This window comes from Mus caroli, chromosome X (assembly GCF_900094665.2).
Source record: "Mus caroli chromosome X, CAROLI_EIJ_v1.1, whole genome shotgun sequence".
NCBI lineage: Eukaryota > Metazoa > Chordata > Mammalia > Rodentia > Muridae > Mus > Mus caroli.
Genome location: NC_034589.1, coordinates 29,891,859 through 29,899,912, shown reverse-complemented (window position 1 = coordinate 29,899,912; position 8,054 = coordinate 29,891,859). Strand labels below are relative to the sequence as shown.

The following is an 8,054-nucleotide window of genomic DNA, read 5'->3' as shown; positions in this document are numbered from 1 at the left end:
CTGAAGCGTGAAAATGCGTGAAGCAGCCAGCTCAAGCACAGACTTCCAAGCCCGAAGATAAACAGTGTTGGGCTTGAGGGTTGAGTGAAAGATCAACTGGTATAATTATCAGCTGGTAAGCAGGAGCCCATCATCTCACAATAATTGAGATGTACCATAAGCTTTTGCTGTAGAGAGTCCATTCATGCTCCAGGAGATGGGGCTGCATGAATATACTGGCACAACATGGTCTCTTTCTTAAAGAGAGCACAAGAATTAGGGAGGCAATAATGATGATGGGGCTAGGGGTGTGTCTTTTTTTTTTTTCAATTTGCCAAGCTGTGACTGTTTATTAACTGACCATATTACAAAAATACCACGGGTGACACCTTAGTTCATCTGTCTAATAAGCCTGTTTATCTGGTCTTCCTTGTTGCCAGCATCTCCACCTTCTACAAAGTGAGTTGTTTTTTTCTTCATTCCACCTCGTGGGGAAGATAATTTGAAGGGCCACAGGAAGTTATTTGCTTCCTTGAAGCGTTTCCCAACTGTATAGATCTCATGAATTAGATCCTCCATGCAGATGATGTCAAACTTACCAAGAGACCGAGCAATCAAGGAATTATCTGTCAAGGCAATCCGCTTCTTGTTGATTTTGCAGTAGCCGCGCTTGTAGATGAGTTTACTGACTTCAGGTTGGGGTACCCCCATGCAATGTATGGTTCCACAATCTGCAGCATGTTAATTGAAGCCTTGTTGAGCTTAACAAAAGTGCCATTGAAAATCTGTCGAAGACGAAGGAGCTGCAGAACCTTATGAACCTTTGGGCTTACTCCATTGATACCTCGGATTCTGATGACAAAGGCCAGTTTTGGTTCTGTGGGCACATAGAAGTCCCCAGCTTCCCTTGCCGTCCTGGCCATCCGATTCTCAGTGCGGTACATCTGCCTGTACTCCTTGTGATAATGCTTTGCCTTCTCATAGATGACCTTCCTCCTTGCCTGTCACAGTGTCTTCAGGGCAAACTTCTTCCTCAGGCGCTTCACCTTCAACTCTGCGAAATTCCTGAAATTCCTTCGCTTTTTCTTAAAGGGTTTCTGGCACAGCGGGAACCTTTTCCTTAAGGGTTCCTGGAACAGTGACAACCTTCTTTTTCTTCTCCATGGTTCCAGCCTGAAAGAAGAGAGCTAGGGGTGTCTTAAGGTTTCTATTGCTGTGATAAAGCACCATGACCAAAAAGTTTATTTTATTTTATAGCTTGTAGTTCATTATTCAAGGATGCAGAAATCTGGAGGCAGGAACTGAAGCAGAGGTCATGAAGGAACACTCCTTACTAGCTTGCTCCCTATGGCTTGCACAGCTTGCTTCTTTGGGCATCCAGGGCTACCATCCAGGATGCCCCATCCCACAGTGAGCTTAGTCCTCTGACATCAATCAAGAATAAAGAAAATACCCTACAGTTTGCTCATAAGCCAATCTGGCAGGGGCATTTTCTCAATTGAGGTTTCATCTTCCCAAATGACTCTAGCTTATATCAAGTTCACCTAAATCTAGACATAACAGGGAAGAATTGGAGGAGAAGGAATGGGGGTGAGCTGGATTAAAATACTTTACATGCATACATGAAAGTCTAAACCAACTTAAGAACCAGCTCAGCACCTTCACAGTTTCATCCTCTGACTTAAAGTTGAAAAATCTACATATAGAGAACTCCAGGCTGTAGTTAGTGTGTTGAAGGTGAGGAGCAACTGACTGAATTGCTACTACTTCACTCTACTTGGAAGATTTTTTATGGTTAGTCACAACATGACACAAGACCCTCACAGTTGTGATTCCAGCATGAAGGGAAAGTGCTTTCAAACAGTTGCAATGGGCACAAATTTTAATTATCTGGGACAAATTATGTGACCCAGCCTACCCCCCACCCACCCTCCGACTGCCCCATAAGGAAATAGGCATGGTCAAACAAGAGCTCAAGAACTACTTTTAGATTTAATTAAGGTGCCTTATATAAAGTTAACTTAGAGTTAATCCACTGGGAAATTATCTGGAGTGAGCCTGACCCAGCGAAGTGAATGAATCATACCTCTTTGAAAAGGGAATCGGATACTCAAAATTAACTTTATGAGAACCAAACACTATGTACCCAAGGTACATATACCAATAAAACAAGTAAGTTTAGAGAACAGACAACTGTTCTCTTTTCCTGGCCTTAAAGAAGCAAGCTTCCAAGAGTCCTACAGATGCTAATAACCATTGAAGGATGAAAGGAGACTGCTTTGTACTTAGTACTACTCACCATCTGCCATACTATATCTGTCTCTCATTTGTGAATTGTCTGATTCATTCTGTTCCCTAATCCCTATGGGTAGGGATTTTCATGTGTTTTGTTCATTGACAAATCCCTTAGTGCTTTAAGCAGCGACTATTACATAATAAGTAGTAATAAATATTTGTCGCATGAAGAAGTACATGAACTCGACTTATTGAATTTTGTATGTTCTCTATAACCAAATTCCTCTCACTATTAATATTCCTTTACCCATATCCATCAGAAATTGATACCCTTTCATTGAAATAATATATTGACTCTATACTTTTGTCTTGTGATGTTTTCCTGGGGAGATGTTAATAAATGTCTATTCATCCCATATGTGGCATATATAACAGGCCAAAGAAATAATTATATCCAAGTGCAGCTAGGTGAACTGATGAATTTATTGGGCCCTCTCAAAGTTACTTATGGACATGTTAATGTCCTAAAAGGAGCTACATCATAAGAAAGCCCCCCAAACTGCATAAACAGAATCTCCACTTCAGTTAACCTTCCTTCTCCTATATCCTCTAGCACCTCCTAAGATTATGTGAGGCAAAATTACATATACTTGGGATGCAGGTGGAAGTCAGTGGCTGGAATTCCAGGTAAAGGTTTAATGATCCTTTCCACTTTCCTTTGATGAGGGAATGTTAATAGGTCTGATCATGTAACTGTCTCATTCGGGTAGCCACATTCTCTCTGATTATTGTGGTAATGGCTATGTCATTTCCAGAGGATGGTGTTCCACAATGCTCCACTCCTTACTCTATCTTGTGTATTCTTTCCACTTCCTGTACTGCCAAGTTTCCTGAGCCTCAATGGAAGTGATATAGATATCTTGTTATTTTGTTCCATTTATGGATGGGTGCTAGGCCATCATGCCTGCATAGCAATGTCTCTTTATTCTAAGCAACCTGATCAATTCTGTCTCTGCGATAACCACTGCCTACTACTATTGTTGATCTCTGATTAAGACCAACAGTAGCAATGATCTATGGGTGAAAACCTAAATGTTGAGAAGGCCCTTTGGAAGCTATCTATTCGTTTACCAACAGCAGTATCTTCCCCATTAAGCCCATGACCTTTCTAACCACAAGTTTTTGGGTTATAGCACCAAATGTGGATTCCTTCCTTGTGAAGCATTTGGTTGTATCTGTAGCAGTTTTGCCACTGTTGCACCATATAAAGCACGTCATTCCTAGCATGCATACAGTGTGGTATATAAGTCCAAACCAAGTAGCACTGTCAGTGACCTGCACTAGGAATGCTTAAGCAGGGAATTATCTAGTTCAGTCCCAGATTGAGTCTCCATGTCTTGAAACCAAAACATGCAGTGTCTTCAGCAATAGGGTCATACTGTGCAGTTCCAGTATAGGGTTAGCAGCAGTGGCAATAGTTTATATTGACTTGGGTGAGGAGAGGCTTCTGATGCATCCCATCCCAGGCAACTCTAAGGTAATTAGCCTATGAACAGAAATGAGGATTTCTGTTCAATAATTGTTTTAGTTGCTTCTCTGTTGCTGTGATAAAACCTATGACCAAAAGCACCTTGAGGAAGAAAGAGTTTATTTTGGCTTATAGTTTTAGAGGAATAAGAGTCCAATGCGGTGGGAAGGCATAGCAACAAGCAGCAGATATTGCAGCAGAATGTGAGAGATCACATCTTCAATTTCAAATATGAAGCAGAGACAGTGAACTGAAAGGAGGGAAAGGCTATGAAGTCTCAAATTCTGCCTTCAATGACATACTTTCCCCAGCAAAGCTACATGCATGACCTCTCCAAACAGTAACATCAGGTGAAGACAGTACTCAAATTTCTGAGCTAATGGGGAACACTTCTTATTCAGACCACCACAATAATCATGTTTTCTGGGAATGTCTTTTTTCTACCCATGCAGAGTACCTACATTCAAACTCTTTAACTATTGTTTTAATATTGACAGGCACAGGCTGTCTTAGAATTTAAAAAACCCTGAAACAATCCAATAACTTTTATCAGCTGTTCCCCCCCCCCAAAAAAAAAATAGATAGTATGGTTTGGGCTGGAAGAACTCCTGTATTTAAACCTCTACAATGGGGCGCTGCCATGGTGTTGACATGAATCTTCCCATGTTAGATAGGCTCGGAGGGGCCAGGTAGTTTTTCTCTGTTCATCCTAGGGCTAAGGGGCATCAGAGCCATACTCTCCCCTGCTGTACCTGCTTAATGGTTCTAGTTGGCTCCTCATATCTGATAGCCTCCTGGATGCTTCTTGTCACTTCCTCTTCATGGACCTCAGCTAGCTTCTGAAAGAGCCACAGTCTGGGTGAATAATCTCTACTCCCATGGGAGAAATGTACACAGTGTACATTTATCCAACCCTAGGAAAACACAAACCTTTTAACCAACATTGCTCTATTTTAATATCCATCCATTGATACCCTTTCTCCCTGATGCTCTTGGGGGAGTCACCAGAAGCTAAGACACACTTGGCTCCATCATCTACCTGAAACCAAATATACTGCATATTAAGAAGGAACCAATTAATCTGCAATTCAGGTTATACCTGTGGTTGATCTACATAATCCTCACCTGCAGACAACTGTGGCCACCCTATTAGGGATGCTGCTAAGGTGGTTCCCACTTCCCAAATCTCTTTCTTCTACAGTAACTGGTACCTCCCTGTTATTCCCTCCTTTGGGGAAGGTTTGCCTTCGGGTATCAAGGCATTCTAGAAGGTTGGAAGCTCGTTATTTGATACTTTATAAATTATTTGCCTAGGAACCTGACTTGATATAAATCTTGCTACATTTGTTGTCAAGTGAACTAGACAGGCCACTTTATCTACCTTCTAGTCTCCTCTCCTCTGGATTGATTTAGCACATTATACACCAAATTTACATAGTGGGATAAGTCATTCAGATCTTCTAGACCGTCTAGTACCTCAATAATGGTCATGATCCACAATGAGGCTCATCAGTACCACCAAAGCCCTATACCAACCTAGATGTCCCTTTTGAGTTGAACTTCTTTCTGCACTTTCCTGTGAACACAGTCCTATCTGGCCAGGTGAATTTTGCACCATATACCACCTCTTATGCCCAGTTTCATCAGATCATGTCTACCTCATTTTCTCCCTCTTCATTTTTCCACTCCTCTCCTGAGTTCCAAGTTATTTGATCTCAGGAGGGACTATATAGGATAGATTTAATTTGTATTCTTTTGCGTATGACACCCCCCATCCAGATACATGAAATTGCAAGCCAGTACTGGTGTCTCATCCTTTCCTGTTTTGTGAGCACATGCCTCCAGAGCTTTCATTTTTATTGCTTTCAGCAGTGGCAGTGCAACTTCTGCTGCAATTTCCTTACAACCATGTTTCATGTGTGTTTGTCTTAGTCAGTGCCCTATTGCTTGTGAAGAGACACCATGATCACAACATCTCTTATAAAGGAAAACATTTAACTGGGGCTTGCGTATAGTTTCCAATGTTTAGTCTATTATCCTGGTGAAGAACATGGCAGCATGAAGGTAGACATGGAGTTGAGAAGTAGTTCAGAGAGTTCCCCATCTGGCTCTGCATGCAGCAGGAAGAATCGCAGGGCCTGGATTGAACTTTTGAAACCTCAAAGCCCATCCCCAGCAATAGGCTTCATCCAACAAGGCCACACCTACTCCAACATAGCCATACCTTCTAATCCTTTCAAATAGTGCCATTCCTATGGATTTAAATATATGAATCTATGGAGGGCCAAACCTATTTAAACTACCACATTCCACTCCCCGGCTCCCATAGACTTCTAGCCATATCATAATGCAAAAATACAGTCAGTGTAATTTCAAAAGTCCCATAATCTGTCACAGTCTCAACACTGTTTAAAAGTTCAAAGTTCAAAATCTTTTCTGAGATTCATACAATTTCTTCACTATTATCCCTAATAAAATGAAAATCAAAAGGCAGATAGATCACATTCTTCCAGCATATGATGGCACACAATACATATCACCATTCCAAAAGGGAGGAAGGGACAATAATAAGGAAATACTGGACCAAACCAAGACTGTAAAACAGCTGGGCAGACTTCAAACTCCTGATCTCCATGTCTGATGTCAAAGCACTCTTCAGATCTCCAACTCCTTTCAGCTTTGTTGACTGCAGCACACTTCTCTCTCTTGGGCTGGTTCCACTCCCTATTAGTAGCTTTCCTCAGCAGCTGTCCCATGGCTCTGACATCTCCAGCATCTTGGGGTCTACAGGACAATCCAGACTTCACCTGCATTGCTTCACACAATGGCTTCTCTAGGCCTCCGTGCAGGGACACCCTCACACATGCCTGGCTTCAGTGGATTTCCTTAGTCTTGGAGAGAGATTCCATAACCCCTTTCTTCTATTCTTGACTGCAAAGCTAGAACCACATGGACAAAGCTGCCAAAACTGCCAAAGCTGCCAAGTTTTCTTTAAACCCCTTTTACAAGTTGGAAGCTTAACTGGGTGCATTATTTTTCCTGAGGCTACCACTTCCTTTATTCTATTTATCATTAAGCTTTTCTTTAAACTTTTCTCCATGAGTCTTGGACTTGCCTCCATTACCTTTCCTGGTGCTCCATTACTAAAATTTTGTATTTTTCTTGCTCAGATTGCTTCTTTTTATTATATATCTGTGTAAGAATGACCACTAATAACCATATGACACAGTCAATACTAAACTGTCTTGAAATCTCCTCTGTTGATGTTGTTAATCCAAAGCTTGTTAATTTAGCCTCAGGCAGATTTTTTAGACAAGGGCAGAAAGCAGCCACATTACTTGCCAAAATATTACAAGAATGGCCTTTAAGCCATTCACTAATATTCTTCTCTTCTGAAACCTCCTGAGCCAGGCCATCATAATCTACATTGCTCTTAGCACCACTGTCTTCCATACTCCTACTAGTATGACCCACTAATCCCTGCTTAAAGCATTCAACTAAATTCCTAATCCAAAATCCACAGTCCATCAACAAGCAGCATAGTCAAGGCCTGTCTCAGCAATACATCACTCCCTGGTACCAGCTTCTGTCTTAGTCATTTTTCTACTGCTGTGAAGAGACACCACGACCAATGCAAAACTTATATTTAAATCTGTTATCATGGTGAGGAGCATGACAGCATGCAGGCAGACATGGTGCTGAGAAGTAGCTCAGAGTTCTACATCTGGGTCTTCAGGCAACAGGAAGAGAGAGCCATTGAGTCTGGATTGGGTTTTTGAAACCTCAAAACCCACCTCTAGTGATACACTTCCTTCAACAAAGCGATGTCTACTAATCCTTTCAAGTAATGCCACTTCCTAAGCATTTGAATATATGTACCTATGGTGGCCATCCTTATTCAAATCACCACAGTGATACCTGAAGGGATTGCAGCATATTCTGTGGTGTGACAGCCATTTTCAATATATCCTCATATAATTGACAGACCGTATTCATCCAGGAAGTTCACTCCTCTAAAAAAGAGGAATGTATAAGAAATGTTTAAGATGTAAAATGTATAAGAAAATGGCTTTACTGGAATTTCCCTTTCAGTCTTTCCACCCTGGCTTTCCTTCTGGGCAGACATCTTGATGTCAGTTACATGTCTTTTCACTCACAGTAGGAACAATGCTACCATAGCAAAGAGGCACATCATTCCAATATGACAAGGTCAGGGGAAGACATACAGGAATTGCACCCATGGTTTAGTTCCAGTTGCATATCATAGTACCTAAAGCAGAAACAGTCCAACTTCTCCTTCCAAAATCATCCT

General features: G+C 41.4%; 1 pseudogene; it reads right to left on the bottom strand.

Moving 5' to 3' along the window:
• Positions 1-313: 313 nt before the first annotated feature.
• LOC110287105 lies at positions 314-1,143 on the bottom strand (annotated as a pseudogene).
• Positions 1,144-8,054: the final 6,911 nt, after the last annotated feature.